This window comes from Zea mays, chromosome 7, assembly GCF_902167145.1.
Source record: "Zea mays cultivar B73 chromosome 7, Zm-B73-REFERENCE-NAM-5.0, whole genome shotgun sequence".
NCBI classification, from domain to species: Eukaryota; Viridiplantae; Streptophyta; class Magnoliopsida; order Poales; family Poaceae; genus Zea; species Zea mays.
The window spans coordinates 179,454,132-179,477,684 of NC_050102.1; the positions used below are offsets into that span (position 1 = coordinate 179,454,132).

Here is a 23,553-nt window from a genome sequence, read left to right on the forward strand (position 1 = left end):
TATTTCTCCACCAAAGCCTTCTATCCTTAGTGCTACCAGAAGAACAGGGATCTCTTCTTTGGATGCTACTGATGATGATCATTTGACCCCTTCAACTGAACTTGAGAGGTACTTATTATCCACTAGATGGCTTTTCACTTTTCTCTCCTTGCAACAATACTTTATTAATGATTAGGTATGTTGCCTGTTGGCGTTACTCATGAAGCATTTTGTGCAGGGAGGAACAAGCAAAAGCCAAGCGGCTGGCTCGTTTCCATGTTGAATTAAGCAGGCCAGTACAAAATACTAATGATTTTGTGAAAACAGTTAAAAGCTCTGCAGATAAGTCCAAACAAGCCACATCAGTGGGAAGAACTCCTTTGAGAACAAATGATGACACCGATGACAATACTTTGGTTGACATGGATTCCACAGCTTTGGCTGCAATAGTTGGGCTTTGCCCTGATATGTGCCCAGGTTCTTCCTTAGATCGTCTTCACACGATACTATTTAGTTATTCACATTGCCTTTTCTATATACCTTCCTCTAAACATACAGAACTAATATATCTTTTGCATATATATCCTTGTTTCCCTTTAGAACCTGAGAGGGCAGAGCGTGAGAGAAAAGGAGATCTTGATAGGTATGAAAGATTGGACGGAGACAGAAACCTAACTACTGAGCTTCTCGCTGTTAAAAAGGTACATACTACATTCCTTGTAAGCTGGCAGTATGACAGTATTTCATTTGAATTATTTCTAATCACTGATAACAAGAAGTTTGATGGAATACATTATGTGATTGTTACAGTATAATAGGACTGCTGAGAGAGATGCAGACTTGATAAGGCCTCTGCCAATTTTACAGAAGACAATGGAGTATCTTCTTAGTTTGCTGGATCACACATATGATGACAGTTTCTTGGGCTTATACAACTTCTTGTGGGATAGGATGCGAGCAATAAGAATGGATCTTAGAATGCAGCATTTCTTCAATCAAGAGGCTATTTCTATGCTTGAGATATATATCCCTGTTTTGTCATGTGTTTATTTCATCAGCCACTATGAATTTATTCTGTGGGCACCCTTATTTCCTGGAATGTTTCATCTTGAAGCTGTCTTTTGTTGAGCAGATAAGGCTCCACATAATTGCGATGCATGAATTATGTGAATACAACAAAGGAGAAGGTTTTCCCGAGGGTTTTGATGCACACCTCAACATTGAGCAGATGAATAAAACATCAGTTGAGCTATTTCAAATGTATGATGACCATAGGAGAGAAGGTGTTCTCTTCTCAACAGAAAAGGAGTTTCGGGGTTATTATGCACTGCTCAAATTAGACAAACATCCTGGTTACAAGGTGAGGCAACTTGAGCAGATCTGGTCTTTTGCGTTTTGATATTTGCTGACTCATAGATACATCTGAATTAGGTTGAACCTGCTGAGTTATCTCTGGATCTTGCTAAGATGTCTCGTGAAATTAGAGGCAGTCCAGAGATCTTGTTTGCAAGAGAAGTTGCAAGGTAGTCATACCATCAAGCATTATTTTGTGCTTATCATATTTGTACTAGCTTTCATCTAATGCCTACATTTCCTATACATTCAGAGCATGCAGAATGGGGAACTTTATTTCCTTCTTCCGTCTTGCAAGGAAAGCTACATATTTGCAGGCCTGTTTGATGCATGCTCATTTTGCAAAGGTAGAATTATTGTCTCTAAAAGCTGTTCATCAACATACCCTTTCAGTGGAATTTATTCTTCCTAAGCTCTTATATTTCCTAGGCCAACTGTGTTTGAAATACTGTAATGGCAACAAAAAAACAATGACCAACCTGGTAGGAACTAGGTGACTTCTTATTAAGAAGAAATAGGCACAATCGAACTTGGGTGGCTTACGGGTGCATCCACACTCTCAATCAACTGAGCTAGGCTCAGTTCCTATAATATAATGGAATTACCTGTGATAATGGATTTAGAATGCGAGCATTCTTTTCACAATGCAAAAAATCTACTGTGGTATAAAGATAAACTTGATTCATTTCAGTTGTTGCATGCTTACCATTGTATGTTTGTCCTATAACAATTTGGCACTCGATTGAGTGGAAAGGTTTTGCCACCCTGGCCCATTGCCGGTGACTACTGCTCAAGGGTGGCAAATTATCATCTACCTCAATGATTGGAAAAGGCACTGAACTCACTCGGTATATCATATGCCTGGCATCGTACTGCATGCTCAGTATACTTCCAACATTTTGATAACGTTACGGAAAAGCTTTACAGAGAGTAAAAGCTATATTTATATGATAAATGGAGTCCATGCACAAAGATACAGAAAATAAGAGATAGAGCTCCACAAGTTAAAAGAGTGGACAAAGAACCACCTAAACTGTCTAATTATCTAAAATCTTGAGCATCACATTGGAATTTCTAACTTTAAAATCCTCTGAACTTAATTCATCGTGACTTAATGAGTGCATGCTGTTACACATTATTTGGTTATTAGCATTAGATCATTTTGTGATAGCAGTGTCTTTCAGTACTTCTAAATCACTACTTCGGTGTACTTTCATGTAGTAGGCTGCTGTTCAATTTCAAGTGCACCTTTTTTTTTGTAAATTAACAAGCGAAGTCTCTTCCCAGCTAAGGAGGCAAGCACTCGCTTCCTTGCACAGTGGTCTTCAGAATGGCCAAGGCATCCCTATTTCGCAGGTTGTGGTGTGGCTTGCTATGGAGGTTAGTATGTTTTCTTCCTTTGGACAGAAACTAATTCTGAACTGGGAACTTGTGAAATCCTTATATGCCTTCATTTTCTCTTTCAAGGACGAGGATGTTGAAAATCTATTAGAATACCATGGTTTTGGGTTGAGGCAGTATGAAGAACTGTACTTAGTCAAAGAAGGACCTTTTCTTAACAGTGAAAGTGATTTCCCATCTGGCTGTTCACAGCTTGTGCATTCTAAAAAATCGCAGAGGGTCGTTGATGATGTTTCTTCTGGGCCAGATTGTGCTCCAACTAGCAAAGAAAAGACTGTCTTTCCATATACTAGTCAACCAGTTGCTGGCAAAAGAGATCTATTTCTACCACAGAATGCTCCTGCGATTCCTCCTGATGGCAGAATGGATTTGGATCCTTCATTTCCTGGGCCTATTTCAATCACTCCTGACAGACAGATTAGCCCATTGTTTTCAGATCCTTTCTCTCCAAGAGCTGCCAGCAAACTATTCAGTTCAACACATCCAAAGCCTCTCTCCCCAACTGATGGTAGAAAAGACAGGTTTTCATCTGTCCTTACTGCTGTTTCTCCACGTACTGGCAAGAGGGACATACTGTCAAAAACACCAAAAGTAGCTTCACCAAAAGCTGAAGGCAAGACCAAATTGGTTAATGGCCTTATAGCTGAAGACCAGGATAGTGGTGTTGCTGAGATCCCTCAGAAGGTAGAGATGCAAACAGACATACTGTGGTCACAAGCTAACACGCAAAACGCCAATGCTCTGGCAGAACCAATTATTTCACATCCTCTTGCAGATAGCATGTCTTTAAATTACTCCAGTATGTATGGAGCGGAAGATGACTTCAGGGCACATGTTTCTGGCATCGGTGCAGATATGGATGAGGGAACTCCACCAGATCATGAATGTCTGGTTATTGGAGCTGGATTGCCTATTAGCTCCCCTTTGTCCTATCATGAGGAATATGAGGATCATAGTATTAGTAACGGCACAAATGATGATTGGTTACCAATTGTTATGCCCGCAAAGAAACTAATTTCTGATGAAAACCTGAAAGCAATACTGAGGTTCTTTTATACTTGTTCTATTCGTTTATGCTCCCATTAGTAGAACTTTGGTGGTAACTTATAAAAGCTTGATTCCTATTGTGGTGTTTCAGGAAATGGAGGCAGCATGCTGCTGACAAGCGATTACTTAGGGAGCAGAAGAATGCTCTTGCTGTTGCAGCATTGTGTTCTCTATCACTTGGCCCACCAGTTCATAAAAGTACAACGGTAAGACATGCCATAGTTTTTTTTCCAGTATCAGTAAATTGAGGTATCACTTTTCTTCTCTCGCTGCATTATAAATATCACTTTCTGCAAGATAAAAATTAAATTGGATGGAATTGTGTACCTCTATTATTAATTGATAAATCATCGAACTTTGGTGAAATTTCTGTGTGAACTGATGTTTTAGTGATTTTTTCTAGTGTTGTTAAAAAGTGATAATGATTAAGACTTGTGTACTATACTACTATGAAGGTGTCTAAGCTAGCAGTTGAAGAACTAGATATTGGCCACGCCTTTAAAGAAAGACAAGCAAGAAAGCAAAGGTCTTGGTCACGGCTAAATGTTTCGGAGTTGTCTGGTCCCATTCTAAATGAAAATAACCCTGATGCTAGATGCCTCTGCTGGAAGTTGCTTGTACTTGTTCCAACCGGTATGGAATCCCAGACCAACAGTTTTGTCTCAAAATGGTTACTTAGAAAGCTCATGGGTTATGGAATCGGAGATATTGGATTGGTTGTTTCTTCAGCAGGCCTATCAATTTGGACAGAGTGGATCAGTTTTCCAAATGCATGTTGTTTGTCTGTTGTTAGGGCCAGCGATCAACAAGTTATTGATAATGATATTGCTAACAGTACAAGCTGTATAGTATTTGTAGTGTCTGAAAGCATTTCATGGGAAATGCAGAAGGAACGGTTTAACAGTCTTTTAGCCTGCATACCAGATGAATCCAATCTTCCTCTTCTGATTTTCAGTGGCGATACATATAACGAAGGATACGAGTATGCGTCAAAGTACATCATCAACAGGCTTGGCCTCAATGGTCTTAACAGAGGAAAGATCGGTTCGTCTTTGGTTATTTTTCTTGTTGAAAACTACACAGAAGACCATGCCAATGGTTTCTTTGATGATGACAAACTGCGTGAGGGCCTGAAGTGGCTGGTAAGTAGTTTGCCAGTGCAGCCTGATGTCACTCTTGTGAAGACCCATGAATTGCTTCTGGAATACTTGAATCCACAACTTGAGCTGCTTAACACCCATGTTGCACCTGGAGCTGGTCCTGGCGATTGCATTTCAGTATTCAACAATGCTGTCAATCAACTTGCAGAAGAGATTTTGGCTGCAGCAAACGCAAACCGTAGCCAATGGCCAGCTCCCGAGATTGATCTTCTGGAGAGAACAAGCAATGAGAGGATATATGCAGAAATGTTCTTGCCTAGCATTGGATGGTCTTCGCCATCAAGGATCCAGCCACTGCTTGCAGCCATTAATAGCTGCAAGATTCCAGAGTTCAGTTACGATCTATCTTGGCTAAACCATGGTTCTCACATGGGCAAGCAGATCCAGGATCAGAAGAAGTTACTTGAGGAGTGCTTGGCGAGATACTTGACCGAATCAGCCCGGCTGTTAGATGAAAGCCAGGTGGTCACCGAAGTGAATGTTATGGTGCAGAATTGTGTTGGCCTTGAACTCCGGGATTCGTCTTACTATCTCGCTCCCAGATGGGTGGCGATCTTCCGTCGTATTTACAACTGGAGGCTAGCAAAGCTCTCTACCGGAAAGTTCTCCGAAGCTTATGTTCTGACTCAGCACCTGTATCAGGCTCCTGCAGCAGCTGGCTCAAATGGTACCACACAAGGGCTTACTGCTAACACCGCCAGCAGCGATGCTGTGGATCACATCATGATGCCTGCTGTTTCAACCGGCATCACACTAGACGAAATCATTGAGATCAGTTGTGACCTCGATGCTGTTGATGCGCAGCCCGTAACTCTGGCACCACGACTGCCTGTGCATGTTCATGAAGAACCTCAGGCACTTGCTGACAACAACGGCGTGCATGGAGTTGATGAAATGTACATACCAAGAAGAGTAGAGTTGGGAGAGGTGATGCCCATCGAGACAGACGACAAGCTTTCCCAGCTAAGAGTAGAGTTGGGCGAGGTGATGCCCATCGAGACGGACGACAAGCTTTCCCGGCTACTGGAGCAGTGCACCAAGCTGCAGGACAGGATCGATGAGACACTTTCCATATACTTTTGAGCCCCGTAGTAAGGCTGGAAGGGTTTTGTTACACCATCCTTCCACATTTGTTGTAACTTGTAAAGCTAGATTTTGTGGAAGTGAAAACTAACACTGCCAAGTTAAAGCGTTCTTGTTTGGCAGGAATGAAATATAGAAGCGTCATTTTTCTTCTCGAATCATGTCATTGTCAGTAAAGTACCTAAAGCACGATTTGGGTCAGACCAGCACGGTAGGCCACGAGCAAGATCTAAACACGTTCTGTCAGTATAATCGTGCCAGGCAGACCCAAGACATTTAAATTACAAAAATAAACTAAAATGATCGCAGATATGGGTTTAGCTCCAAACATACATTGACACCCACCTAACTACACTCCATTCCACGGAAACCTTGCTCATGGCTAGATCCCACACAGGATCAGAAACCTTGCATCGTCGGCAGCAGCAGATGCTCTACCAAAACAAGAGCAGCAACACGAGATTTGCTGCTGGCAGACATCACATCCATTGTACGGTTAGTAGCTCTCTGCAAAAGACAACGGCCTCTCAATAACAATAATGGTTCCTCCAAAAATCTAACAGAAAAGAATAAGGTCTCTAGACAAATATCTTACGGAGGATGGCGGTGGGTTATTGCGAGGCCTCCTTTTGTCATTCAACTTCCATTCTGCAATAGAATGTGCACACTTATTGTGAGCTGGTTTGCAATTTCTCCTTCATAGCAAAGGATTTAGAAGATTATCAGATTTACCTCCACTTTCATCAGGAGGTTGGAGGTGGGATGCTTTGCTGCATAGACCAATCCAGTACCCCCGTCCATTTGATGCCAAGTTTGCACCGGTTGTGATGCAGCTCGCTGCTCGCTTTGCACGGGCTTGGAAGCATCTGATATTCTGCCATGCATCAGCAAAGGGTGTATAGGAGAAAGATCTGTTCATGTGACTTGCTTCTGATTCTACAAATACAGGTACCTCTGACTGTATTGCGTGCACAGCTATTGACGCTCCCACGCTACCGTAGTCCGCTTTGTCACTCCCTGCAGGGCCTGACAGTAAATTTTGGGAAGAACAACAAATTTTCTGTCAGTCACTGAATAAGTTACTTCTGTTTATGCTTGCAGAATTTAAAATTTTGGTGCACCTACACTTTCCATGTCTCGGATATGCACAATGATTATCGTTATATCATCTGTCCTATTTTCGTGCTCCAGCCATAGTTTGTATGACTCTGCAGCGATTGCTGAGCAGGCATCTCGAGGATCTTGATACGTGGCAACCTGTAGGAAACAAGGAAGAATTTAGCATTAGCGACACAGATAAAGCCAAGCAAGAAAAATCGCATATTTATCATTGGTTCATAACTGAAAAAGTTCTAGCAGTCATGCTAAATTAAGGTAGTTTTTTTATTGCCCCAAGCATGGCATAAATAACCGACTCATAAATAACCGACTCGTACCACAGGACAAAATAATATACTACCTCCGTTCACAAATATATGACGCCGTTGACTTTTTTCAAAACTTTGACCACTCGTTTTATTCAAAATATTTATTTGAAAATGTAAAATTTTAAGTCACACTCAAACAACAGTAAGTAATAAAACAAATCATAACAAAATAAACGATAACTCAATTTTTTTAAATAAAACGAGTGGTCAAAGTTTCAAAAGAAGTCAACAGTGTCATATATTTATGTACGGAGGGAGTACATAAAAAAAGCATGAGAACGGGAAATAGCTATAAGCAGCCTGGTTTCGTTGTATAAGTATATAGTGTTTCAAAACTGGAGGAAATGTTGGGGCGGAAAAGTAGGAGGTTATGATAAAGGGGACCATCCAAACTATAGTAACCTTTGGACCAAATCAAAATAAAATCGACAAAATGCAGGTACGACCCTAGTAATTCAGCAATCATCAGTTCAATCTGAAATGATATGTCAGTTTTGGGACCAACAAGATAGCCAACATTCCTTTTTACCACTTTATCAGCAGTACTTTAGGAAAGTTTACTTTGTCCTTACAGCCATTTGCCTAGCTTGTCCTCCCACTTTTCTTCACACTTCGGATTAGCCAATTTTCCATCACAGCTCAAATGCTAGTCTATTGTTCTACTACTCCATAAAGTTACCTCCACTTTGGCAGAACTTTATTCAGCGAGAGGGAGGGAGGGAGAGCAAGCAAGCTTTAATAATGATGACAACGGCGATCGACCTTGGAACCCTCACTATTCCATAATCATTACACCATCCTGCAGTTTCAGCTTTCTGAGAAAAGCAACTTTATAGTATGAAGAAAAATAATAGTAGCTAAAAGTCAAAATGGGAGGTACAATGAAGAAAAAGAAGAAGAGTTAAAAGTCAAAACGGGAGGTTCATTTGTACTGTTTCTGTTTACAGCAAGTCAAAGTTGGACACTATAGTGTACGTGTAGCTAAACTGTCAAATTATTAGCGACCAGTGAACACCATCTCTATCCTATTCCTAATAGCACACACAGATCTCATCTGAAATCATTTAGCACTATGCAATCAGCTAGGTTCCAATGTTCCATAGTACCTCACTACCTCTCGAGTGTACAGCTTAAAGCTGTATACCAGGACTGCAGTTGGTTGGATGAAATGCACAAACACGTGTGATTATTGTAGTTCTTGACTTCTTGTAGGTAATCAAGGCAGAATGTAACAGCTAACTTGCAAACATTAGACCAACCACATTGCAATTCACAACTACTACTCTACTACCTGTCTATTCCGTAGACAACGATATGCGGGAATCCCGGTAAAAAAAGGGCAAACAAACAGGAAAGAAGGAAAATAGAGCAGAGAATGAAAGCCGGTACCCTGTCAACAACTTCCTGGCTGGAGAGGAACTCGAACACGCCATCGCTGGCGACAACGAAGAAGAGGTGCGATGGAGTGATCTCGACGCTCTTGACCTCCGGCTCGGCGATGACCCCGATGGCCTCGGCGGCGAGGTCACCGAGGCTGCGCGTGAAGGCTGTGCCGGGGTAGAGGCCGTCGCGCGCCCAGACGCGGGGCGGGTCCCCCTCGTCGGGCGCCCAGCGCTCGGCCTCCGGATCGCGCATGCCCTCCACCTGTTCGACGGACATGACCCGGGCACCGCAGGCCCTGACGCGCTCGCGCTCGTCGGCGCGGAACGGAGTCTGGTCCCAGGAGAGGTCCTCGGCGACGACGCGGCCGGCGCGCCAGACCCCGGCGACGGCGCGCGAGTCGCCGACGTTGGCGACGTGGAGAGCGCCGCCGGAGACGAGGGCGGCCACGGCGGTGGTCCCGCTCATGGAGTCGTCGACCTCGGGAGCCGCGTGCATCTCGGCGTTGGCGCCCAGCATGGCCTCGCGGAACGCCGCGGTGGGGTCGGCGGCGCTGGCGAGGGAGAGCGACGCGAGGAGGCGCGGGAGCGCGTCCCGCGCGAACCCAGCGCAGGCGGTGCCGGCAGTGCCATGACCGTCGAAGACAGCGAAGAGGTGGAGGTCCGGGTCCCCCGCGAAGCGCGTGGCGACAAGGTGCGCGTCCTGGGACTCCCGGGCTGTGGAGTCCGGGTACAGCCCCGCCACAGCCAGCGCGGCGTACTCCAGTACCAGCCCGGCCCCGGGCACCGCGGCGCGGCCGAGCGTGGCGCCGCCGCCAACGGCGGCAGCGGCGGAGCCCCTCCTCGGGTGCCGCCGTAGGCAGCACTTGCCCTGCGCGCACCCCATCGGCGTTGCGTTGCGTCGTGTGTGGCTAGGGTTTGGAGCCTCTCCCCCTCTCTGCTCTGTGGGTGTGTGATTTTGCAGGCTCGGGGAGTTAAAGGCTTAAAGCAACCGCAAGACACTCATCTGACTGGGACATATTCTAGGACAGAGTCGGGGTTTGGTTGGATTCTTGAAAGGAAACCGTTCCAATATTTCATAGATATTATTATATGTCAAATCGACCGAATTTAGTGGCTCATGACCAATTCCTCCTCCTCTGTCCACTCAACAAAAGATAGGATAGAATCGCTCAATTTTTCTTCACTCTAAAACCAAACACAAAACAAAATACAAAACAAAATGGCTCAGAAAAAATGGTTCTATTCTCATAATATAAAACAGAGTCATTGTCTAAATAGACTCTAAAACCAAAAAAATATCATAGACTCTAATGAAGTGTTTGGTTTGAGGAATGATATAGTCCATCATCTTCTCACTCCTCACTTTTTTGTTTGGTTTGTAGAATGAAGTGAGTTAATTCATCACCACCTCATTCCTCATAGTTAGTTGTTCAGTACTAATATTTGGAATAGAGTCATCTCACCGAATTTGAGGAATGGACCCATGATGCACCACTTCATTTTGGATAGAGTGATTCATCAAACCAAACACCTCATAAAAGATTTACTCCTCTATATTATACATATACTATTTTGCTTCAGACTTTTACATACATATTTACCATACAATCAAATGCCTTATACATATTTTAGGTTTGCTTAATTTATTGTTTAAAGTATAAAAATAAATAGAGAAGAAGATTACCTAAAGTATAAAAAATAGATAGATGAGAGAAGAGAGAGAAAGTATTGTGGGTACCTAGGAATAGGGTATCTAAAGTAAGACCCATTAAACATTCTTGCAGACCAAAGTCTCCCTATCAAGCAAGTCCACGAGACGAAGCGACTAACCAGGTCCCTATCGAGTAAGTCCGCGGCGCGGAGCGACCAGTCAGGTCCCTGCCGAGCAAGGCTGCGACCCAGATTGACCGACCAGGTCCCCGCCGAGCACGTCCACAAGATAAGGCGATTGACTAGACCCCTGCTGAGCAAGTCCATGGAGCGGAGCAACCGATCAAGTATCTGCCGAGCATAACCGCGAGGCGGATCCTGATCACTTGAGAGGGATGGATTGTAACCCTTTTCCAAAGGAGGACACCACAGCATGGATGTAGGCTTTGCCAAACCACGAGATAAAATTGTTGTCTCTCTTGTCCTTTATTGCGATTTTCTTTCTTCCTAAGTTCTCTACTTCACCTGCGATATTGCTCTTAGTATAATTCACATCTTGAAAGAGCAATCAAGTGAACAGGACTTTTGTCTCCCTTCTCTTTATTCAAGCTTTGTTCTAGCTTACACTAACTTTATTTTTAGACCAAGTTTAGGTTGTTTTAAGTCATTTTTGCAGGATTACCTATTCACCCCTCTATGTGCTCTCAACGTGACACATTAGAACAATGGACTCCTTCGACCTTAGGGGTAGAGGGCTCTAGGCCATCTCGTTAGCCCCTCTAGGTGGGAGAAGCACCTTGTGCACCAAGGATGAAGCCTTAAGAAGGCTCACCCGGAGAGGCATGTTGTGGCAGATAACACCTAATGGTCAAGCATCAGGCAGCAAAGACACATCAGAAAGTGGTTGCGACATTGTTGGCAATCTGTTACATGACAAAGGAGTATATGAAAGGGAAATGTGCCCTTGGGCCATTTCTAAGTATTTTGGTGATTGAGTGCAAACACAAGTGCTTAAATGTGAATCTATGCCCATGGATGAATAAAGTGAAAATCATGAGTAAAGGTATGTTTCTAAGCCTTAGTACATTGGTTTTGTGTACTAATATACTTGTCTAAGTGTTAGAAACAGAAAGAAGAAAAGAAAAGAAGAGTTGGCTGTGTACAGCCAAAAGGCTGTTTCGGTCTGGGGCACCGGACTGTCCGGTGCGCCAGGCTGCCTCGGGCGAAGAAGCCGCTCTCGGGAATTTGCAGACGGCGTACGGCTAAAATTCACCGGACTGTCCGGTGTGCACCGGACTGTCCGGTGAGCCAACGGTCGGCCGAGCCAACGGTCGGCCGCGGAATCTGCGCGCGACACGTGGTCTGGCCAACGGTTGGAAAGAGGCACCGGACTGTCCGGTGTGCACCGGACATGTCCGGTGCGCCAGATCTGCAACGGTCGGCAACGGTCGGCTGCGCCGTTTAAGGAAAGAAATCGGGCACCGGACAGTGTCCGGTGTGCACCGGACTGTCCGGTGCGCCCGACGACAGAAGGCAAGGATGGCCTTCCAGATTTGTTCTCAACGGCTCCTAGCTGCCTTGGGGCTATAAAAGGGACCCCTAGGCGCATGGAGGGAGACACCAAGCATTCCTACAAGATTCCTAAGCACCAAGACATCAATCTCGCGCATTCGTTTCATTGTGATAGCATATAGAGCTCTTGTGGAGTTGTGAACTCCTTGGGTTGTGTTGCAAGCTCTTGTTGCTGCTTGTGTGCGTGTTGCTCTGATCTTTTGAAGTCTTGTGTGCGTTGCTCATTCCCTTCCTTACTCCGTATTTCTTTGTGAATCTCAAGTGTAAGGGCGAGAGACTCCAAGTTGTGGAGATTCCTCGCAAACGGGATATTGAAAGGCAAAGCAAAACACCGTGGTATTCAAGTTGGTCTTTGGACCGCTTGAGAGGGGTTGATTGCAACCCTCGTCCGTTGGGACGCCACAACGTGGAGTAGGCAAGCGTTGGTCTTGGCCGAACCACGGGATAAACCACTGTGTCATCTCTGTGTTTGATCTCTTGTGGTATTGTGTTTTGTTGAGACTCCTCTCTAGCCACTTGGCAATAATTGTGCTAACACTTAACAAGTTTTTTTGTGGCTATAAGTTTAAGTTTTACAGGATCACCTATTCACCCCCCCCTCTAGGTGCTCTCAATTGGTATCAGAGGCGTTCTCTTCAAGAAAGGGACTAACCGCCCGAAGAGATGGATCCTAAGGGGAAGGGAATCGTGATCAACGATAAGGAGAAGGAGTCCTTCGTCAACGAGCCCAAAGATGACAAGCCTACCGACTCCGGCTCGGGCCATAGACGGAAGGAAGGGAAGAAGAAGAAGACAAGGCGCATCAAGGAGATCGTCTACTACGACGACAGCGACGAATCTTCCTCTTCCCAAAGGAACAACGACGACAACGACTATGACAAACAAAAGACGGTTAACTCAAACTTTTCTTTTGATTATTCGCGCATTCCGCATAGCTCAAATGCTCATTTGCTCCCCATTCCACTTGGCAAGCCTCCTCACTTTGATGGAGAAGACTACGGATTTTGGAGTCACAAAATGCGTACTCACCTATTTTCTCTCCATCCAAGCATTTGGGAGATTGTAGAAAGTGGAATGAAATTTGATAGTTCGGATAGCCCTTCGTTTATTAATGAACAGATCCATAAAAATGCACAAGCTACTACTGTGTTGCTAGCTTCTTTGTGCAGAGACGAGTATCACAAGGTGAGCGGCTTGGACAATGCCAAGCAGATTTGGGACACCCTCAAGATCTCTCATGAGGGGAATGATGTCACCTTACTCACCAAGATGGAGTTGGTGGAGGGCGAGCTCGGACGATTCGCGATGATAAGGGGCGAGGAGCCGACACAAACATACAACCGGCTCAAGATCCTTATCAACAAAATAAGGAGCTACGGAAGCACACGATGGACGGATCACGACGTCGTCCGCCTAATGCTAAGGTCATTTACCATTCTTGATCCTCACTTGGTGAACAATATTCGTGAAAATCCTAGGTACATCAAGATGTCGCCCGAAGAAATTCTTGGAAATTTTGTAAGCGGGCGAATGATGATCAAGGAAGCGAGGTACGTGGACGACGCGTTGAATGGCCCAATCCATGAGCCTCAACCCATTGCTCTCAAGGCAACAAGGAGCAAGGAGGCGCTACCCAGCAAGGTGGCGCAAATTGAGGCAGCCGGTCTTAATGATGAAGAGATGGCCCTCATCATCAAAAGATTCAAGACGGCACTAAAGGGTCGCAAGGGACAGCCAAGCAAGACTAAGACCAAGGGAAAGTGATCATGCTTCAAATGCGGTAAGCTTGGTCATTTTATTGCTAGCTGTCCCGACAATGATAGTGACCAGGAACACGGGAGCAAGAGGGAAAAGAAGAAGCATTACAAGAAGGCCAAGGGCGAGGCACATATCGGAAAGGAGTGGGATTCGGATTGCTCCTCCTCCGACTCCGACAATGAAGGACTCGCCGCCACTGCCTTCAACAAGTCATCCCTCTTCCCCAACGAGCGTCACACATGCCTTATGGCAAGGGAGAAGAAGGTGTGTAATCAAAACAATGTCACTTATGATTCTTCCAGTGATGATGAGTCTAGTGATGATGAAATAGATTACTCTAGTTTGTTCAAGGGTTTGGATAGAACTAAAGTAGATAAAATTAATGAATTGATTGATGCCTTGAATGAAAAAGATAGACTCTTAGAAAAACAAGAGGACCTTTTATATGAAGAGCATGACAAATTTGTAGAGGCACAAAAATCTTATGCTTTAGAAGTTAAAAGAAATGAAGTGCTTTCTAGTGAACTATCCTCTTGTCATGAAACCATTGCTACTTTTAAGAGTGTTAATGATGACTTAAATGCTAAACTAGAAGTAGCTAGTAAATCTAATTCTTGTGTAGAACATGTTGAGATTTGCACTAGGTGTAAAGATTTCGATGTTGATGCTTGTAGTGATCATTTAGTTTCAATTTCTAAATTAACTGAGGAATTGGCTAGTCTTAATGCTCAACTTGAGACTAGCAAGAATGAATTTGATAAACTAAAATTTGCAAGGGATGCCTACACGATCGGTAGACACCCCTCAATTAAGGATGGACTTGGCTTCAAGAGGGAAGCCAAGAACTTAACAAGCCATAAGGCTCCCATTCCCGCTAAGGAGAAAGGGAAGGCCCCTATGGCTACTAGTGCTAAAAAGAACCATGCCTTTTTGTATCATGATAGGAGACAAACTAGAAATGCTTATAGGAGTTATAATGCGTACGATGATTTTTCTCATGCTATGTTTGCTTCTAGTTCTTCATATGTGCATGATAGAAATGTTGGTAGAAGGGATGTTGTTCATAATATGCCTAGGAGAAATGTTGTTAATATTCCTAGGAAAGTTAATGAGCCTTCTACAATATATCATGCTTTGAATGCTTCCTTTGCAATTTGTAGAAAGGATAGAAAGGTAATTGCTAGGAAGTTAGGGGCAAGATACAAGGGAGACAAAACTTGCATTTGGGTCCCTAAGAATATTTGTGCTAACCTTGTAGGACCCAACATGAGTTGGGTACCTAAAACCCAAGCCTAAAATTGCCTTGCAGGTTTATGCATCCGGGGGTTCAAGCTGGATTATCGACAGCGGATGCACAAACCATATGACGGGGGAGAAGAAGATGTTCACCTCCTACGTCAAGAATAAGGATTCCCAAGATTCAATTATATTCGGTGATGGGAATCAAGGCAAGGTAAAAGGGTTAGGTAAAATTGCAATCTCAAATGAGCACTCAATTTCTAATGTGTTTTTAGTTGAGTCTCTGGGATATAATTTACTATCTGTTAGTCAATTATGCAATATGGGATATAACTGTCTATTTACAAATGTAGATGTGTCTGTCTTTAGAAGAAGTGATGGTTCACTAGCTTTTAAGGGTGTATTAGACGGCAAACTTTATTTAGTTGATTTTGCAAAAGAAGAAGCCGGTCTAGATGCATGCTTAATAGCTAAGACTAGCATGGGCTGGCTGTGGCATCGCCGCTTAGCACATGTGGGAATGAAGAACCTTCACAAGCTTCTAAAGGGAGAACACGTGACAGGTTTGACTAACGTTCAATTCGAAAAAGATAGACCTTGTGCAGCTTGTCAAGCAGGTAAACAAGTGGGAGGAGCACATCACAGCAAGAATGTGATGACCACTTCAAGACCTCTGGAGCTGCTGCATATGGACCTCTTCGGACCCGTCGCCTATCTGAGCATAGGAGGAAGTAAGTATGGTCTAGTTATTGTTGATGACTTTTCCCGCTTCACTTGGGTGTTCTTTTTGCAGGATAAGTCTGAAACCCAAGGGACCCTCAAGCGCTTCCTCAGGAGAGCTCAAAATGAGTTTGAGCTCAAGGTGAAGAAGATAAGGAGCGACAACGGGTCCGAGTTCAAGAACCTTCAAGTGGAGGAGTTCCTTGAAGAGGAAGGGATCAAGCACGAGTTCTCCGCTCCCTACACACCACAGCAAAATGGTGTGGTAGAGAGGAAGAACAGGACGCTCATCGACATGGCGAGGACGATGCTAGGAGAGTTCAAGACCCCCGAGTGTTTTTGGACGGAAGCCGTGAATACGGCTTGCCACGCCATCAACAGGGTCTACCTTCATCGCCTCCTCAAGAAGACGTCGTATGAGCTACTAACCGGTAACAAACCCAATGTATCTTACTTTCGTGTATTTGGGAGCAAGTGCTACATTCTAGTGAAGAAGGGTAGAAATTCTAAATTTGCTCCCAAAGCTGTAGAAGGGTTTTTGTTAGGTTATGACTCAAATACAAAGGCGTATAGAGTCTTCAACAAATCATCGGGTTTGGTTGAAATCTCTAGCGACGTTGTATTTGATGAGACTAATGGCTCTCCAAGAGAGCAAGTTTTTGATTGTGATGATGTAGATGAAGAAGATGTTCCGACAGCCGCTATACGAACCATGGCGATTGGAGAAGTTCGGCCACAGGAACAAGATGAACGAGATCAACCCTCTTCCTCAACTATGGTGCATCCCCCAACTCAAGACGATGAACAGGAGGCGTGTGATCAAGGGGGAGCACAAGATGATCATGTGATGGAGGAAGAAGCGCAACCGGCACCTCCAATCCAAGTTCGAGCGATGATTCAAAGGGATCATCCCGTCGACCAAATTCTGGGTGACATTAGCAAGGGAGTAACTACTCGGTCTCGATTAGTTAATTTTTGTGAACATTACTCCTTTGTCTCTTCTATTGAGCCTTTCAGGGTAGAAGAGGCCTTGCTAGATCCGGACTGGGTGTTGGCCATGCAAGAGGAGCTCAATAACTTCAAGAGGAATGAAGTTTGGACGCTGGTGCCTCGTCCTAAGCAGAATGTTGTGGGAACCAAGTGGGTGTTCCGCAACAAACAAGACGAGCACGGAGTGGTGACGAGGAACAAGGCTCGACTTGTGGCAAAAGGTTATGCCCAAGTCGCAGGTCTGGACTTTGAGGAGACGTTTGCTCCTGTGGCTAGGCTAGAATCAATTCGTATCTTGCTAGCATATGCCGCTCACCATTCTTTCAGGTTGTTCCAAATGGATGTGAAGAGCGCTTTCCTCAACGGGCCAATAAAGGAGGAGGTGTACGTGGAGCAACCCCCTGGCTTCGAGGATGAACGGTACCCCGACCACGTGTGTAAGCTCTCTAAGGCGCTCTATGGACTTAAGCAAGCCCCAAGAGCATGGTATGAATGCCTTAGAGATTTCTTAATTGCTAATGCTTTCAAGGTTGGGAAAGCCGATCCAACTCTTTTCACTAAGACATGTGATGGTGATTTGTTTGTGTGCCAAATTTATGTTGATGACATAATATTTGGTTCTACTAATAAAAGGTCTTGTGAAGAGTTTAGCAGGGTGATGACGCAGAAATTCGAGATGTCAATGATGGGCGAGTTGAACTACTTCCTTGGGTTCCAAGTGAAGCAACTCAAGGACGGCACCTTCATCTCTCAAACGAAGTACACGCAAGACTTGCTGAAGCGGTTTGGGATGAAGGATGCCAAGCCCGCAAAGACTCCGATGGGGACCGACGGACACACTGACCTCAACAAAGGAGGTAAGTCCGTTGATCAAAAGGCATACCGGTCAATGATAGGGTCATTACTTTACTTATGTGCTAGTAGACCAGATATTATGCTTAGTGTATGCATGTGTGCTAGATTTCAATCCGATCCTAAGGAGTGTCACTTAGTGGCGGTGAAGCGAATTCTTAGATATTTAGTTGCTACGCCTTGCTTCGGGCTCTGGTATCCAAAGGGGTCTACCTTTGACTTGATTGGATATTCAGATTCCGACTATGCTGGATGTAAGGTCGATAGGAAGAGTACATCGGGGACGTGCCAATTCTTAGGAAGGTCCCTGGTGTCATGGAACTCTAAGAAACAAACTTCTGTTGCCCTATCCACCGCTGAGGCCGAGTATGTTGCCGCAGGACAGTGTTGCGCGCAACTACTTTGGATGAGGCAAACCCTCAGGGACTTTGGCTACAATTTGAGCAAAGCCCCACTCCTATGTGATAATGAGAGTGCTATCCGCATGGCGGGAAATCCTGTTGAGCACAGCCGCACAAAGCACATAGACATCCGGCATCACTTTTTGAGAGACCACCAGCAAAAGGGAGATATCGAAGTGTTTCATGTTAGCACCGAGAACCAGCTAGCCGATATCTTTACCAAGCCTCTAGATGAGAAGACCTTTTGCAGATTGCGTAGTGAGCTAAATGTCTTAGATTCGCGGAACTTGGATTGAATTGTGGCATACATGTGTTTATGCCTTTGATCATGTTCATTCTGCATTTTGTTGTTTATTATGGTGCTCAAGTTGTACAAACACTCCCTGGACCTCACAAGTCCGTTGCAAAGTGATGCACATGTTTAGGGGGAGTTGTGTTACAACTTGACCCTTTGAGACTAATCATATGCTTGAGTTTGCTTGACTTAGTCTCGAAGGAGAAGGAAAGGGAAAAGGTGGACTTGGACCATGAAAGACTTCCACTGCACTCCGATGAGAGGGTAACTTATTCCAAGTTAATCTCATGAACTCTTATTGCCATTTGCTCTTAATTGAAGATTTTGGTGAGGCAATGGGGTTAAAGGGCCAAGATTGATCCCGTTTTGGTGCTTGATGCCAAAGGGGGAGAAAATAAAGGCCAAAGCAATAAATGGATCAGCTACCACTTGAGAGATTTGAAAATAGTAGAGTAGAGTTTTTGGTTTGTCAAAACTCTTGTATTGTCTCTTTTGTCAAAAGTTGGCCTCTTGTGGGGAGAAGTGTTGATTATGGGAAATAGGGGGAGTTTTTGAAATCTTTGATCAATCTCTTTTTGGAATGACTCTCTTTATGCTTCAACATGTGTGTTTGACTTAGAGATAGAGATTTGAGTTTGATTTGCAAAAACAAACCAAGTGGTGGCAAAGGATGATCCATATATGCCAAAATTGAATAAAACTCGAATTATTTTATTTGAAGTGATTTTGCACTTGTTCTAGTTGCTTTATGTTGTGTTGGCATAAATCACCATAAAGGGGGAGATTGAAAGGGAAATGTGCCCTTGGGCCATTTCTAAGTATTTTGGTGATTGAGTGCAAACACAAGTGCTTAAATGTGAATCTATGCCCATGGATGAACAAAGTGAAAATCATGAGTAAAGGTATGTTTCTAAGCCTTAGTACATTGGTTTTGTGTACTAATATACTTGTCTAAGTGTTAGAAACAGAAAGAAGAAAAGAAAAGAAGAGTTGGTTGTGTACAGCCAAAAGGCTGTTTCGGTCTGGGGCACCGGACTGTCCGGTGCGCCAGGCTGCCTCGGGCGAAGAAGCCGCTCTCGGGAATTTGCCGACGGCGTACGACTAAAATTCACCGGACTGTCCGGTGTGCACCGGACTGTCCGGTGAGCCAACGGTCGGCCGAGCCAACGGTCGGCCGCGGAATCTGCGCGCGACACGTGGTCTGGCCAACGGTTGGAAAGAGGCACCGGACTGTCCGGTGTGCACCGGACATGTCCGGTGCGCCAGATCTGCAACGGTCGGCAACGGTCGGCTGCGCCGTTTAAGGAAAGAAATCGGGCACCGGACAGTGTCCGGTGTGCACCGGACTGTCCGGTGCGCCCGACGACAGAAGGCAAGGATGGCCTTCCAGATTTGTTCTCAACGGCTCCTAGCTGCCTTGGGGCTATAAAAGGGACCCCTAGGCGCATGGAGGGAGACACCAAGCATTCCTACAAGATTCCTAAGCACCAAGACATCAATCTCGCGCATTCGTTTCATTGTGATAGCATATAGAGCTCTTGTGGAGTTGTGAACTCCTTGGGTTGTGTTGCAAGCTCTTGTTGTTGCTTGTGTGCGTGTTGCTCTGATCTTTTGAAGTCTTGTGTGCGTTGCTCATTCCCTTGCTTACTCCGTATTTCTTTGTGAATCTCAAGTGTAAGGGCGAGAGACTCCAAGTTGTGGAGATTCCTCGCAAACGGGATATTGAAAGGCAAAGCAAAACACCGTGGTATTCAAGTTGGTCTTTGGACCGCTTGAGAGGGGTTGATTGCAACCCTCGTCCGTTGGGACGCCACAACGTGGAGTAGGCAAGCGTTGGTCTTGGCCGAACCACAGGATAAACCACTGTGTCATCTCTGTGTTTGATCTCTTGTGGTATTGTGTTTTGTTGAGACTCCTCTCTAGCCACTTGGCAATAATTGTGCTAACACTTAACAAGTTTTTTTGTGGCTATAAGTTTAAGTTTTACAGGATCACCTATTCACCCCCCTCTAGGTGCTCTCAGTATATGGTGACATAAGACAAAGAAGTCAAAAGTAGCAGGCCAAGAAGTTCCATGTTAGAATCCAACCGATTTGTACACCCCATTCTCTTCATAGTATATAAGGAGAAACATGGGATCCTGTTGGGGAACTGTGTCCTTGATCACTCAATCAAACGTGATAGCCAATAACCAAGGATAACAGAATCTTGATTCTCAGCCAAGCTCTCTTAGTGATAGCCAATAACCAAGGATAGCATAATCCTGATTCTCAGCCAAGCTCTCTTGATTCCATGGTTGTAACAACTCCCGATTAGGTATCTCCTGGTATGGGGAAAGGCCATACTGTTTGATGTAAGGCGTAGAGGCCCGAACAAGAATCAACCGAGAGTGTCTCTTGCGTATTCGGGCCATCTATGGCTCATATATCGACCTCCAATGAACAAGCATGATGCTCAACGCAGTCCCAGTCCACGACACGGTCCATCACCTATACTTGAATTTAGGAACCTATACTTAAATTTAGGATGTCTAGACGATCATCTAATTATGTCTAATAATTGTCTATCTCCCACATTTATAATTTGACCGAAGTTGATTGTCTAGGCGATCTAGCCATCTAGCCTAAAGTCTAGGGGTTAAACTAGTGGTTAACCTCAAGACTTGCATCATGCCGTCTAGATGGCCTAGAGTCAGGCATAGGCGAGCACTAATTATTTTAGATAAGTCTTTACATTTTTAATATAATATTGTTACAACAAGTTTTATGCTGGATATTTTCTAATTAATGTGATGATTTGTAGAATTTATTTTTTTCATGGGATGCTCCCTTTAGAGTGTGTTTGGTTGGATGTACATGAAGGGATAGAAGAGGGCGGCTACATTTTCTATAGTGTTTAGATGAGATTCACGTAGGGCCGAGGTAAACACCGGAGTAGTTTTTTGTGGCGGCGTGATCCCAAAAATCGAGGGTATGGTGTTGCCCCCGCCTCATCTCACTTTGACCTCAAACCAAACACATCTTTAAAGACCTCTATTTTATATTAATAACATGAATGTAAAGATATTAAGATGGTTTGATAACTTTATTGTGCATATTGATCAAGATCAACGAGTTAACCAATAAGATACGGAGTCGGTCATCAGTCGTGTTATCTATACTAAAGGTTGTTGGATTAATGTGGGTCTAGCCTAAATTAATATTCAATAATAGTCAATGTTTAAGACTCACTTTAATGCTACGGTGTACTAATACTTTAGTATCATATCGAAAGTTCAAAGGACAAATTAATCAACTTAAATAGGTGGATCATTGATGCATCTATTGAGAAGTTGAGAAAAGGATGAAGGACTGCCACACGCACGCGTCGCCCGCCGGGACGTGGCCCATGGCCCGTGGTAGATCGGACCTTGGAGAGCAGGCCTTTGAAATCGTCGTTCGCTGAGCTACACTTGCACGGGTGTGCGAGCGATCAGGTTTTTGGGGAGTGTATTCGTTACTGCTCGTTTCGTCCGCTCGACCAATGCTGATCAAGTTTCTCGTCCTCGGTGCCGTTCGAGTGACTGCACTACGTACATTTGCCTGCTTCGAACATATACACGAGAGTCTCGTGTGAATGGAGCCACTGATACCTTTAGCATCGGATCCTCTGCAGGTGTTAGGGACATCGACCCATTATGTCTAACGGTCCATGCCGGCCCAAGTAGCTAAGGAAAAATACTACAAAGGCGCAGTGAAGGTCAGCACGAAGGAAGGATGAGAGAAAATATGAGAACCTTTTGTTATTCATCTTCCTGCTTTGTCTAGCGCTGTTCTTCTTTCCCCCAATTCTCTCTTGTACCCGGATCTTCTAGAACATTATAGCATCTTCCTTCTAGCTGTGATTTCCCTACTTGTTGTTTCCTTCCCAAACTCCATCTATCCAGCACTTGTTGCTTGAGTTATGCTTTGTCTGGTTCAGTGATTCATGCTCTATCGGTGAGGGTTGCTAACAAGTGGTATCAGATTCATCGGTCCTCGGATCCTCGTTTCATGGAGTCTTCTCCATCCATCGGCACCAACATCACCGTCACCCAGGCGCTAGATCATCAAACATGCACCCTCTTCTCGGCGTTGGACAAGCGTTTTCAGGCTCGCGACCGCAAATGGGACTTCCGCGTCGCCGCCCTGGAGTCCCGCGTAGCGGATTCGAAGCGCGTTACGTTCCTCCGGACAACGGCGGCGGGGGAGAAGACGCTGGACACGTCGTTCGTGCGCGAGGACAGAGGCAAGGCGCCGGTGATGTCGCTCGCGGGCATCGACGACGCGCGCCGGTCTGAGATCTGCGCGCGCAAGGTCCACGACGTCGGAGCTCTGGAGTCGATGTCACCGATCTCAGAGTCCATGGAGCCCAACCTGCGGTTCGCAATCCAGGAACACACGAAGATCCTTCGCGAGATTAGTGCCCGCCTCGCTGCCCAGGAAGCACAGTGGCACGGTCGGGAGTCGATAATAGCGCACCATTCGACGTCGATCCACGACCTGGAGGTAGCGGTGGCCACTGCGCCATCCGCAACGTTGAGGGCGGAGCAAGACACTCAGGTCGCCGCGACCCATGGGTGGCTAAACGTGGTTGCTGACGACTGGGGCGGCCTCTTCGGCAGAGGCGTCGACTCCGACGAACAGCTCTTCGAGGAGCCCATCATCGCCGACAACTGGGGGGCCGATGCGAGGCGAGAGGTCGCCCTCGCGGCGTGCGCAACCGGTATCGTCGACGGCGTCGCAACCTTCGCCACCACCAGCGAGAAGTACATGGCATCTGCGGCATCACCCTCGTCGTTCTCATCCCCGACCATATCACAAGCAGCTCGAGTTGCAGTCAAGGATACCACCACCAGCTACTCGCTCAACAAGTGTTTGACAAAATGCATCAGCCATGAGCCAGCGCATTGGTCGGCAGAGTTCCTGGACATGGCAGCGGCAGACGCGCCTGAGGCCAAGGCCGTGCCGAGCCTGGTGCGGATGACAGAGAAGGCGCTGGAGGAGATGCAGCATGGGTTGTGGCACACTGTCGTGGACGCCGTGAAAAGATGCCAGCGCCTGGTCTCGCTCGTGGACTCGACCGGCGCGTTAGACGCGGCCATGGCGACAAAGGTGTCCCAAATGGTCGTTCCCTCACCAGCCGAGAAAGTCACGCCCATGGGCTCCTCACCAGAGAGCACGACGTGCTGGTTCTCGTCTGACACCAAGAGCAACAGCCTCAACC

General features: G+C 45.4%; 2 pseudogenes across 2 annotated transcripts; one reads left to right on the forward strand and one right to left on the reverse strand.

Annotated features, from left to right (window-relative positions):
* Positions 1-1,107: 1,107 nt before the first annotated feature.
* LOC103633502 (SAC3 family protein B) lies at positions 1,108-6,184 on the forward strand (annotated as a pseudogene). Its single transcript, XR_004549241.2, has 7 exons — positions 1,108-1,339; positions 1,411-1,502; positions 1,586-1,679; positions 2,620-2,712; positions 2,800-3,779; positions 3,872-3,986; positions 4,236-6,184. The product of XR_004549241.2 is annotated as an SAC3 family protein B (transcript).
* On the reverse strand, positions 6,156-9,757 carry LOC100274896 (protein phosphatase 2C pseudogene; annotated as a pseudogene). The gene is made up of 6 exons (NR_158647.1): positions 8,840-9,757; positions 7,149-7,280; positions 6,976-7,049; positions 6,756-6,897; positions 6,619-6,671; positions 6,156-6,530 (listed from the first exon to the last, which is right to left on the reverse strand). The product of NR_158647.1 is annotated as a protein phosphatase 2C pseudogene (transcript).
* Positions 9,758-23,553: the final 13,796 nt, after the last annotated feature.